This window comes from Lycium barbarum, chromosome 7 (assembly GCF_019175385.1).
Source record: "Lycium barbarum isolate Lr01 chromosome 7, ASM1917538v2, whole genome shotgun sequence".
NCBI lineage: Eukaryota > Viridiplantae > Streptophyta > Magnoliopsida > Solanales > Solanaceae > Lycium > Lycium barbarum.
In genome coordinates, this window is record NC_083343.1 from 94,428,011 (window position 1) to 94,441,580 (window position 13,570).

Genomic DNA, 13,570 nt, shown 5'->3' on the forward strand with positions numbered 1-13,570 from the left:
GTCCATTTACATAGTTGGCCCTATTTGCTTATAATTAAAATATTATTACTAATAATTAATATTTTAATTTTTGTTCGTTTATAAAATTACATGCTTTACTATATATGTGCGTATAAACATTAGGTATACACATATATGTATACACTATATACATAAAAGAAAAGCTAGCTTTTTTCTTTTTTCTTTTTATGACTTGGACCGAGTCTTGTCCAAAAATGGGCCGAACCCGGCCCAAAATCCCAGCCCAGGCGGCTTAAAGGGCTTAATACCCCCTTAAACATTTTCATTCATACCTAACAACCCCTTCTCTCTCTTCTCTTTTCTATTAAAACCTAGGCACCGCACCTTTATTCTCTCTTCTCTCTCCGCCAAAAATGGAAGAAATGTAGAAATAATAGAGAAAATGTATCTTTTGCATGTCTATTATGGTGAAACAATTAATGTTTCACTTGATTTCGCGAAAACATATTTCAAACACGGTAATAAATCGCCTCTTTGCTCTATTTTTTTATTTGTTCAAGTTAAATCTGTGATTTGTGTGCTTTATTGTTGTACCTTACTTGAGACTCATTGGTTGAACAAGAATGAATCAGATCGAGTCCAGATCTGACCATTCGTTGTTGATTCGAGTTAATCTGAGCTGTATGAAGGCTTATAAAGGATAATTTTGGGGAAATTTGATTTGTCCCAAATCATGTGTTTAATTCCTTGAATGAACTTTGGGGTTCTATAAATAGAACCCCAACCCTCTCACCAAAACAATAATAATAATAATAATAATAATACTAATAAATTAAAAGAGAGAGAGAGAGAGAGAGAGAGAGAGAGAGAGAGAGAGAGAGAGAAAAGAGGAGATTTTTTTAGAGGTTTTTGGAAGTTAAAAAATTTCTTGACAACCTTAGAGCCTTGATTTGAGCATAAAACTCAAAGCCTAGGCTCATAGTAAAATTTTAAAGATTTGGCCTTGCTCTAGGGTTTTGGTCTTTCTTTAGTTCTGAAATATTTGTTGTTTTCTTTCATTTTCTTTGTGGTTTGAGTCGGAGTTTGGAAGCACAAAGGCTCCAAGTTCAACTCTTGATATCGCTGCGCCTAAAAAAGGTAACATTTTATCTTATTATTGCCTCTTTGTATTTGTCTTTAAGTTTAGATGATGATATGTTTCATTTAGGAATATTTGTTAATTTAGGAATATTGTTGTGTTTAGTTAACCTGCCTTAATATTATTTTCTTTAATTCTCTCTTGCTTGTCTGGACTGTTGAGCATTACTGAGTTGGGCTATGTTTATTATGAAGTTTTTGTGATCACCTTCCTGTAATCTTCCTTGCTTAATTGAGTGTTGGTTTGTTAAAGTTACTAGAGTGAACATGTTTAGCTTAAGTTGATGTCTTGATGAATTGTATTGGTCTGTTGTTATGTGTAATGAACATGTGATCATGATTACTAAATAGTGCTTTACAAACCAAGTCTAAATGGAGCTCTACTTAGAACCACTAGTGTAATAATTCATTTTTGTCTAGATCATTTACCTGAGTAAGACTAAATTAAGAGTAAGAATGGGAGGAGAATGCTAAAGTAAGCTCAAGTCTAGAAAAAAAAATACTGCTTGGAAATTAAGATTCAGAATTGGTTATGATGTTGAGAATAGACTCTGAGTCATTTGTCACTTGCGAAGATATAATAGATGAGGTACAAATGACATCTGTTGCTTGGTCCAGTCTTAGTATGAATATCTTGTTCGGTCATTAGATGTTTCAACTAAGTTATTTACTAATTATTAATTAGAGGCAAGATAAACCTGTTGAACTATAGTAACTGGTCCAATACTAAGTGTTAACATACTTAAGCCTGAATGATCCCTTTATGTGATCTCCTGAACTGATGGGATTGAGTGTGTTATGAAGTTTTTGTCTAATCTTTGAATACTTATGTGCCATCCTCATAAAGGGAAGATGTGATCAACTCTGTCTTTCATTTGATGTACACTTAAAATTAATGACCCCTGCCTTGTCTTGATTGTTTCATGAGAATAGTTCTTTAACTCTGAGAGATAAAGGGCAAGGTGAGAAAGAATAAAAATGGCAAACCTGTTTCTAGTTTGTCAAGTCCTTTGTGAATGAGCTATCTGTGTAGTGTCATGGTCATAACTAGAATTAGACAAGAGGAGAGTTGTTTTGACCCTTGGAAGTTTGAACACATATATTTGTTTTCCTCTATCTTTGTTTGTTTGTACATCACTTAGCCTATAAAATAAAGATTCATATGTTTGAGGTGCTGCATTAAAATAAAAGATTAACTACCTAACCTTTAGGAAGGCCCCTGGTGGTATCACTTGATTTAGGATAGGGGGTGGAGAAGGAGAGTTTGTTCTTGGGGGAGTAAAGCGTGAGCTTAGGTATGAGCTGGAAGTGATGACCAGTGGAGCCTTTGCTTCCTTTTTACTAACAGGAAAGATCAGGAAAGGGTGGGCGGTAGTGACCTCACCCTGCATTGTCTTTTCTTCAGGACCTGGGGACTCTCTTTTCTTTCTAAATCTCATTTCCTATAACCATGGGATTTTCCAGAGGTTCTTATATGACTGTTCAAACACTAATTCTGAATAATAAGGACTATTAATGAAATCACTGTGTCCTAAGTACTAGTATGGTCTATCATGAGAACATTGATAAATCAACTATCTTCTTGATATGTTTGAAGTTGTGTGAAAACTCATATAGATTCCTAAGTGTTAGGTGCAATGACCTTTGTTCTAGATTCTGAGGATATTTTGTAGATCCATCTACTTGGCTTGTGTGTTTTCTTTCCTTTGAGTTATTGTGTTGTGACACATTCGGAACCCCCATTTAAAATGTATGAAGTCTGTGTGTGACAACCTACTCATGAGATGTGTAGTCTGTTCTTGATGTGTGATGGCACTAATTGTGCATAAATGAAGGTTTTGATCCTTGTTCCAGTAGGATATTGGTACATTGAATGATATGGTTTAATCATGATATGCAATGGTTCGTAGTTCAGATAATGAACATGGTGGAAAAGGTGATGTTGAGTTTTAATTAATTAAGATAAAAGATGAGTGTGATGTGGTCAATAATGACAATACCCCTTCTAATAAATATGACTTCTGACTGCTAAAATAGGTCTAAAAGATTTTTTTTTTTATATATATAAATCAATAAAATGAATTGGAGGAGTCTCTTGACACTTCATTTGGTCTGAACTAGGATTCTATAATGTCAGAGTTCCTTAATTGCTTTAAACATGTGATTAAGGTCCAAGGTATGCTAACATAAGGCATTGATATGACATTTGTGCTAATGGTGTCTCACTAAAACCAATCACTTAGTCTTAAATGATCAAGAAGTGCAAAAGGGAAGCGTGGTATGAAATCTGTCTAGATCTTTCTTTTGCTAAACTGTTTGCATCATTCAAGTGTTAGAGTTCAAATGGTAATGTTTGTGGTGATCATGGTTAAGAATGAGATTGAAAGTGGTGTTTGGCTCTCTCTCCGGGGTTAAAATATGTAGTGGCTGGCCTTGTCTTGTACTGTTGTGTCGAATTAGGTTTAAAGTGAGATATGCAGACTTGTGTTGAACTCTGTCATTATCAAAAGGGATTAAAAGTCATACCATAATTAGAATTCTAGTCTAAATGACTAAAAGTACTCATATGAGTCTATGTTAGTCAAGTGTTTGGTTGGGAATTGATTCAATAATGGTGTTCGTGGGGATAAGTATTCATGGGCAAGCTCAGTCGAGGAGCCTTTTTAAAGGAATCTTAGATAGAGGATTGGGAAGAACCAAGTCCAACTTGGTTCATAGTGCCTTCCTCCAAATAAAAGAAACCAAGGCATACTCTATAAGTGTATGGGGTGTGTTTTCCATATGAATACCTTTTGACTCTACAATCCTGTCATAGAATCCAGTTATGCCAAAGGTCTTAAAGGGAAGATTAGATCAAGTATTCAGAAGATCACCATCAACCCAAGTCTGTTTGATCTCCTGTTCATATGAGATGTCTCTAAATCATGTCTAAAGATTCTGAGTGCATTTAAATGAAGCTGACACTAGTCCTAGTTAATATGAGTGATTGCCTCATGCCCAAAGTCTTAAAGAAAGAAAAAAGAGAAAGTGTGAGTCAAAGTCACTAACCTGGATTATGCCTAAGTTATTAAATTCCCGCATGATCTTATTTAGAGCAAGCTGATTCAAGACTAAAACCTGTCTGTCATGTCCTTTTTTTTTCCTGAAATCTTTGAGTCCTGACCTGGGTCTTAATACTTAATCCATGTGTTTAGTGGTCACTACTTGACTGTTTGCCTCATAGGAATCTTTGTGACTTGGCTAGATAGAGCTTACAATTTAACATGACCTGCTGGGTATTTAGGCTAGTATATAATGATTTTGTGAGGATTAAAATGACTTAATGAACCCTCTAATAATAAATTGACTCAAGTTAAAACTCAATTCAAAAGAATGTGGGAATCACTCTTAGATATACTGAGATTGACATACTCGTGTCTTACTGCCATCATTAATTGTTGGCTTTCTTTTCTCTTGGATACCACTATGTCCTGAAATAGCTTGTTAGATTCAAAAGGCTTCGTTCTGTTTAGTTTTGCCATGCTTGTCTAGATTCCGATTTACTTTTATTACACTATAATGAGATCCTGCACATGTCCTTTTGTAAATGAAATGAATGCTCTAGTTCAGATGTGTGAACAAACCTACTCAGTTGTGTATGAGGTCTCTATATGTATTTTGTTGGTTGCAATTATGTAAATTGCCTTGGGCTCTCCCATGAATATGGGGTTTGTAGCTAGCTTCCATCTGCTCCATGTCTACTTAATTCAAGACTGTTTTGAACTATGCCACCTCTATGTACCTGCTTAAGTTGTGATTGTCTAGTTCAGCCTAAATTTGATCACATTGTGTCCATATATGCTGTTTCATCCTTTTCTAAGTCATGTTCAGTAGTCTTGATTTATTAAATTATTACATCTCTTGGACCATTTATCTCTTCTCTTTATACTCTTCACCTGTTCCTATTAGTTAATGGCTATCCTATAATTGTGTGCATTAGACTTGTCCTATTTATTTCAAGCTTGTATGTGGATATGTAAGTTTGGGTCCTCCATGGCTATGTGGGTTGGGAGAAGCAGTTTAGGGGGGGAGGCTTGGTCTAAACCTTCCCCCGACCAGCCATGCCGGAGGTTCATGAAACCTCTTGGAACTTGTGCGGCATCAGGAATACGGATAGTGATGGCTTTTCCTCCCCACCACCCAAGTCTTCTCCAATAAAGTTTGAGGGCATGGAAGTGCATATGCATACTACATGGACTTATGAATAAATAGGATACTATGTATGTATGTGTGTACAACTATACATATGATAAGATCAGTAAAATATTAAACTAACCGGGGTCTTTGTTTCTTTCCAACTTCATTGCACGACTATTTGGGCCGAAGTCTTGCCACCCTATTGGGCCAATAGGAAAGTTCTTTCAAAATTATTGAGTCCGAGAAAAAGAAAGGGAAGCTAGTATATATTTGAAAGCCCAGTCAAGGGTGAAAATTACATGAAGGCCCAACCATGGGTAAAAATGGTTAACTAGGGGTTTGGTACACCCCTAGTCTATCCTTCCTACATTATTTATGCAATTCCATTTTTTTTTTTAATGTTGTATTGTATTCATACTTGTAAAAACCACATTATGATTGGAATCGGTTATGGTTTGAACTATGCATCTTAGGCAAACGATGCATACACCGTTTAGTTGACTGTCGATCCTTAAAACAATTTTTTGAAACCTGGATTATGCTTACTGATTTTTGAACTTAAAATGTAGATTAACCACGTTTTCAATAAATTAAATAATAAGGAGACTAAGAGATTTTTTGGAGGTCAAAATGGCATGATATTTTACTCAAAATAAAAGAGGAGAAACAAATTAAACAATTTTTCAAGGTAGACACATTTTTTCTGGGTTTGAATTGGCAAAAAATAAAATATTTTGGGCCAGAGCACACATGATTTTTCTTTTATAAATAGATGGATAAAGTATTTTGGGCCAGAGCCCACACGACTTTTATTTTTAGAAACAGATGGTTAAATTGTTTTGGGGCAGAGCCCACATGGATTTTTTATTTTAGAAACAAACGGTTAAATTATTTTTGGGCCAAGAGCCCACTTGACTTATTTTTTTTGGTTTAGAAATAGACAGTTAAAGAATTTTGGGCCAAAGCCCCACAGGACCTTTTTCTCTTAGAAAACAGACAGTTAAAGTAATTAGGCCAGAGCCCACATGACTTTTAGAAACAGATGGTTAATAAAAATGGATAAACTTCAAACTGGATTCTTTTAAAATAAGGAAAATAGATCTAGGCCTTACCCCAAAAAAAAAAACCGTAAACTCCTTTTATAAATGAAAAAAAAATCGTTTTGCTATAAAGCCTGATTCGTTTTAAAAAAAGAACAAGTTCAATATATCTAATTCATGAACGCCTCTTTCAAAAACTATAAAATGGCCAAAACGTATCCATAATTATAAAGGTTTTAAGGGAGATGTTCTAAAAGTATTATAAGTTGACACGAGCCAAGTATGAGTTAAGCATGAGTGGAATTATATTAGCTGATTATTAAAAATATAACAAATCTTATACTCTTTATAAATAACATATACTCTTCTTATATATAAAAGGAAATTATTTATCCGGACATGACAAGTCCAAACCTAAATGCCCAATATGTAAAGGGGATATATTCTATTCTTTTCAAAAAGATATGCAAATGACATATGTTATAAATGCGGGAATAAACACTAAATAAATAGTTCATGCAAATACTCATACATTGGAATTTGAAGGTCAACCGTATAGTACAGATCCTTAATATTAGGGTGCCTAACACCTTCCCTAGGGGATCACCAGAACCCTTACCAGGAACGTTGGATTATGAAGGCTTTTTCACTGTATATGAATAAATCCTTCGAAACTGGTTTTCCTAATTTCCTAAAAATTAGGTGGCGACTCTTTTAAAACAAAGTCTAAAAGAGTACCAATGAGTTCAAAGTATTTTTTTCGAGTACTAACCCGGCCCCCGAAATGCGAACTGTTACAGGGTGTTTGGCGTGTGTTTTGTGAAAATGAAGGGGTATACGGGGTTTGCCCCCTTTTTTGTTATTGCAATAGGCTAGGTCAGTCCAACTTGGACTGGACCCAGGTCTAGTTTTAAAGGGTGGGGGGGGGTCTCCTATATGTATACTACGTAAATATATCTATGTATATTTGATGCACATACGCATATAGGTGTAGGACGAGTAATTAAATAAAATAGGTAAACATTTAAAACAACCAATTATTAATCGTCGCACTTGGTTATAATCAAATTAAGACGTAATTAATTTCGGATACGCTAAGTGAGTTCATTTTTGCAAACATGGCCTCAATTGGTTTTAAAACAAAATGATTGTTGCGCTTATAACCCCTTTATTAGCCGATTGTAATAATATCCCCAATTAATCTTAATCTAATTAATTATTTCACTTATGGTCCTGTTTATCCTAATTAACTACTTAAAACTAAATTTGCACTAATAACCTTAATTGATTTTCCAATGGATTTGGTCATTTCAATTAAAGCCACTCAGAGGCTAATTTTGCAAAAATGAACCTAATTATCTTAAAAGATGAATTGATTCATTCAATTGTGGCCATGATGTAAACAATTAGTAATTAAAACCAATTTGAAATGATGACCCTCTAATTGATTAATTAACCTAATTAAATACTAAAAACAATTTATTAATTTCAACCAATTATGCAAACCCACAGAATTAAAGATTTAGAGGAAAATGGTCAATTCTCTTAATTACTCAAGCTCCTTGGATTTAAAGAGAATAAATCATTGTTAATTTGACCTTTTGACAATTTATCAATTAAGTAAACAATTCTTCAAAATTGTTTTGCTTTTGATTAAATCTCATAAACATTTCATAAATGTCATAAAATGTACCGATTAATTCCTAGATGATTCATAATATTATGGAAATTATTTTATCAACTTAGAAGAGAGAAATGTAGATCCAATTTTTTTTATGAAAATTACTTTGACCCTTTTGAAATGCATGATTCACTTTATTTATTATCAAAGGACTTTGAGTAATTAAAATAAATTACGGAAAGTCAAAAATTAGGTGTCAACAATATTTCTAAGTAAGAAAAATTCCATTTCCATAAAATTTTGAATACATATAGACATTTCACCCCAGCAGTCCCCAGTATTAGTATACTTCATCTTATATATATGTAGCCCCCCAATGTTTGGAAGCAAAGAATGAGGTTCCAGACATTGAATGATATCCCCGATAAAATCTAATGACGACCAAACAGTAATGTTTCGTTAAAAACCTTGCCGAAAAAACCCAATTGGGACAAAAATCGGACGAAAGGAAAAAGAGTGCAGCACCACCGGCCACAGTTCCCCGGCTAAGCATAATATCATTTGAGGAAACTTACATTCCAATTACTGGGGACTTCTTTCCATCTGCATCCTCCAGCTTGTACGAGCCTTTTCCGGCAATACCAATCACCTTGTACGGGCCTTTCCAGTTTGGACCTAACTTTCCAGCATTTGCGTGTCTAGTACTTTGAGTGAACTTCCGTAGCACCAAGTCCCTGAGCTTGAAATGATGGAGGTTGGTGCGACGATTATAGTATCGCTCCATCCGCTGCTTTTGAGCCACCATCTGAACGTACGCGAGGTCTCTGTGTTCCTTCAATAGATCTAGCTGAACCGACATTGCCTCAGAGTTAGCCTGTTCATTTTCCAATCGTACTGGGCTCTAGGAGCTCTGACTTTCATTGGGATCAATGCCTCCGTTCTGTACACCAGGGAGAAAGGATTTTTACTGGTGTTGGATTTTGCTATGGTTCTATATGCAAATAGCACCTCCAGTAACTTTGAAAGCCATGCTCCCTTCGCATTTTCGAACTTCTTCTTTAGATTTAGGCTAACAGTCTTGTTTGTTGACTCCGCCTGACCAGGGATGGTAAGGGGATGAAGTGGTCCTTTTGATGCTCAACTCCTCAAGGAAACTTGTAACTTTGGCTCTAATAAATTGTTGGCCATTATCACAAGTGATTTGCTTCAGAATCCGAACTAACAGATTACATGATTCTAAATGAAATCAATTATTTCTTTCTCTCTGATCTTCTTGTAAGCTGTAACTTCAACCAATTTAGAGAAGTAATCTTTTACCATTAGCATGAATCGTACCTGACCAGGCCCTGCCGGCAACGACCCTACTATGTCCAACCCCTATTTTATGAACGGCCAGGGGAAATAACCGGGTGCAACTCCTCCCCGGGGTGATGCAACATTTGAGCGTGCCGCTGGCAGTTGTCACACCTCCGAATGAACGTCTTGGGCTCCTCTTCCATTCGAGGCCAATAGTATCCATCCCGGAGCAGCTTCTTTGAGAGAAACTTTGAACCGTAATTATTTCCACAATCCCCTCATGCAACTCCCGCATGACGTTATTAGACTCCTCAAGTCCTATACACCTCGCCATTAGGCCGAAAAAACACATGTGATGAAGTAGAGCACCAATGATGCTGTAGCGGGCCACCTTTGTTCGCAAAGCCCTAGAAGCCTTTGAGTCTTCCAGTAGCTTCCGTGATTGAGGTAGTCAAAGAACTCATTCCGCCAATCCCATATGAGGCTTGTTGAATTGACTTCATCATACCTGGACTGATCTAAGGCCAAGTGCAGCAACTGGAGCACAGATTCTGAGTTCGGGCCTACTGACTCCATGGACGAGCCTAAATTGGCAGTGCTTCAGCCTCCACATTCTCCTCGCGGGGAAAGTGCACCACCGTCCACTCTTGAAACTAGGCCAGCAACCTCAGAACCGTTTCTAAGTACTTTAGCATTCGCTCTTCCTTAGCTTCGAACACTCCGCACACTTGATTTACCACCAGGAAGGAGTCAGACTTCTCCTCAATGACTTGCTCCGAGTCCACTAGCTGGTTCTAAACCTACAATCAAAGTTTCATACTCTGCTTTCTTGTTGGTGAGAGGCATGCTATTGATAGCTTTCCTTAAGACATCACCTGTTGGGGGTGCGGAGTATAACACCGAGCCTCGTGCCTTTTACATTGGACGCCCTATCTATGTAAAGTGTCCATACCCTGAACTTAGCCCCCTATACTAAACAGGCTTCCTTATGAGTCTAGGGAGCTACACCCGGGTGAAAATCTGCCACAAAGTCTGCCAGGACTTGGGACCTGATTGCAGTACTAGGCTTATACTCAATGTCGAACTTTCTTAAATCAACCACTCACTTCACCAATTTCCCTGAGAGTTCAGGCTTGTGGAGCACATTTCCTTAAAGGAAAGGTGGTAACTACAGCGATCGGCTGATACTGGAAATAAGGCTGAAGCTTACACGAGACCATTACTAGGGTGAAGGCCAAATTTTCTAATAAAAGGGTACTGAGTTTCAACCCCGACATGACTCGACTTACATAATAAATAGGGAATTGCATACCTTGGTCCTTCCGAACAAGAACTGCACTTACCGCTACCTCAAAGACTGCTAGATAGACTAGAAGCACCTCCCCGTTCTTTATTTTGGATATAAACGACAGTGAAGATAAATATGCTTTGAGATCACGGAGCGCCTGTTGACACTCCAATGTCCATTTGAAATCATTTTTCTTCTTGAGAAAAGAGAAGAATTTGTGACACTTCCTCGAACACCTTGCTATAAATATGCTGAGAGCAGCTCTCGGCCCAGTGAGCCGCTGTACCGCCTTTACGTCCTCCAAGGTGCCCATAATGTCTTCAATGGCCTTTATTTTCTCTGAGTTTATTTCAGTTCCTCCTTGGGAGACAAGGAGTCCCAAGAACTTACCGGATTCGACCCCGAATGCGCACTTCTCAGGGATCCGCTTCATATTGTATTGCCTCAATGGCAAATGTTTCCTGCAAATGATTAATATGGTTCCCTACATGGATACTTTTGACTAACATATCATCTATGTATACCTCCATGGTTCTGCCTATTTACTGTTCAAACATCTTATTTATGAGCCTGTGGTAAGTGGCTCCGACATTTTTTTAACCCAAAAGGCATTACATTATAACAGTATGTTCCGAAATTAGTTATCAAGAAAGTTTCTCTTGATCTTCCGGGTGCATCCTTATCTGGTTATACCCGGAGTAAGCATTGAGAAAACTCATTACTTCATGTCTGGCTGTAGCATCGATCATTATCGATACTCGGCAATGAGAATGAATCCTTCGGGCATGCTTTATTTAAATCTTTGAAGTCTATACAAATTTTAAACTTGCTACCTTTTTTCGCAACTACCACTACATTAGTGAGCCAATCGAGCTACTTGAATTCCCAAATGGACCCAATGTTTAAAACCCGGGCAACCGCTTCTTTAACGAACTTGTTCCGAACCTCCGCTATGGGTCGCTTCTTTTTGCGAGTAAGATCCATTTCAAGTTTGTGAGTTGTTACGTCCGATGGGATACCTGTCATATCCTTGTGGGACCAAGCAAAAAAAATCATTATTATCGTACAAATAAGCAAGTATAGCATCTCTGAACTCCGAGGTTAATCCCGTGCCTAGGTATACCTTTCGCTCCGAAAGTTCTGGATGCAAAGAAATCTGCTCTAACTCTTCAGTTGTGGATTTGGTTGAATCTGATTCGTCCGACGGTTGAAAATGTCTCGGGACCCCATAATCATCCTCAACCTTCTCATACTTTACGTTATTTTTGCTCTCTACTGATGTCTTTTGGTTTTCATCTGAGACGGGTCCCGAGCTCTATAATTACTACAAGACTGGCTCATTCTGGCCCCCATTGTTATAGGCTCTTCCACAACGAGCATGTCATTTGCTGATTGCTCACCCCTGATCTATCTGATCCCGTCCGGAGTAGGGAATTTAAGCAGCAGGTGGAGAGTTTGTCGTGGAGCCACGGTCTCCTGAAAATAGCATTGTACTGCATGTTACTTCTGATCATATAAGATTTTGTCAGCTTCAAGACCCCTCCTGCTTCTACGGGAAAAGTGATTTCACCCTTAGTGGTTTCACTTGCCATGTTGAAGCCCGATAATGTCCGCATCGCCGGTAGCATTTTCTCTAAAATTCCCATTTCTTCCACCACCTTTAAGCAGTGGATATTTGCTGAACGTCCTGGCAGTGGATATTTACTGAACGTCCTGGATCTACCATGACTCGCTTGACCTGGAAATTTCTAATAAGTATGTTGATGACAAAGGCATCTTTACGACGCAAAGGGACGCCCGTTGCATCTTCATCGGAGAATGTAATAGCCTCATCCTCTGAAAACTCTCGAGTTCTCTTTTCTCGTGTCACCGAGATCTTTTTCTTCCTGGATGCGGTGAAGCTAGTCCCCGCTATCATATATCTTTTGAAAATCATGTTGATTACGTGCGGGGGAGTAGTTGAAGCGTCCTTCTTCTCGGCTGAGTTGGCTCTACAATTGTTTCTTCCTCTCTCGCTCAAGTATTCCCAAAGAAGCCCTCTGGCAAGCATGTTCACCATCTTCTCCCAAAGATGTCTACAACCAGTGGTCTTATGCCTGTGTGTCCCATGGAATTTGCACCAGGCCGTTTGGTCCCTTGAATTTTGGTCGGATCGCAACGGCCTCGGAGGACGAGATAACGGATAAGTCAAGAACATGCACCATCTAAGATTTGCTAATGGTGAAACTGTAATCCGAAAGCTTGGGATGTTCCGATCCCTTCGGCGGAGAACTGGACTGATTATTCTTGGGCTGTAAACCCCGTCCGTTCTTTCCAGAGTTATCTTTTTTATTTCCTCAGGCTTCTCAAGTGACCTGTAACCGGACCTACCATTGGCAGCTTCTGGCGTAAGATACGGCTGGAAATGATTCTTTAAGGAATTCCGATCTGGACCGTAACTGTCACAACCCAACCGGAGGGGCATGACGGGTACCCGGAGCTAGCCTACCGAGCACCACTTAACCTGCTTCATATAACCATATATCGATAGTTATATGAATATATGTATATGTAAACTGCCCGACCATATAGGTACAATGTTATGCTGCCCGACCATATAGGCACGGTGTTATCATTATTATCTTGTGTTCGGGCATCCCACGTCTAAGATGATATTATACGCTACCCACTATAGTGGTGTGTCTGCCCGACTGCCTATAGGGCGATGCGGTGTGAAAGAAATACATATATAAATACATTTGGCATGCATGAGAGCCCAATGAAACATTTCTACTCTATTGGAGTGACATAAGGTCAGTAACCTCCGATGTGTCATTATGGAATCATTACCATCGCCATATCTCACCTTCAAGGAACAATTATCAGAAGGTGAAATCAATAATAATGAATAAAATCGGTAATCATGTGGCAAGCTCAATAGTATCATGAGAACATTAAGAACTTTCAGCCTTGGCCTTTCTAGAATTGAAACCATCATCATAATCATCATCACTATCATGTCTCACTTCGAAGGAACAATAACATAAGATGAGGCCAATTATAATGAATGTA

General features: G+C 38.0%; 1 long non-coding RNA gene across 1 annotated transcript; it reads left to right on the forward strand.

Moving 5' to 3' along the window:
- Window positions 1-336: 336 nt before the first annotated feature.
- On the forward strand, window positions 337-5,735 carry LOC132602332 (uncharacterized). The gene is made up of 2 exons (XR_009567736.1): window positions 337-1,098; window positions 5,464-5,735. It is a non-coding gene; the product is annotated as an uncharacterized LOC132602332 (long non-coding RNA).
- The last annotated feature ends 7,835 nt before the right edge of the window (window positions 5,736-13,570 follow it).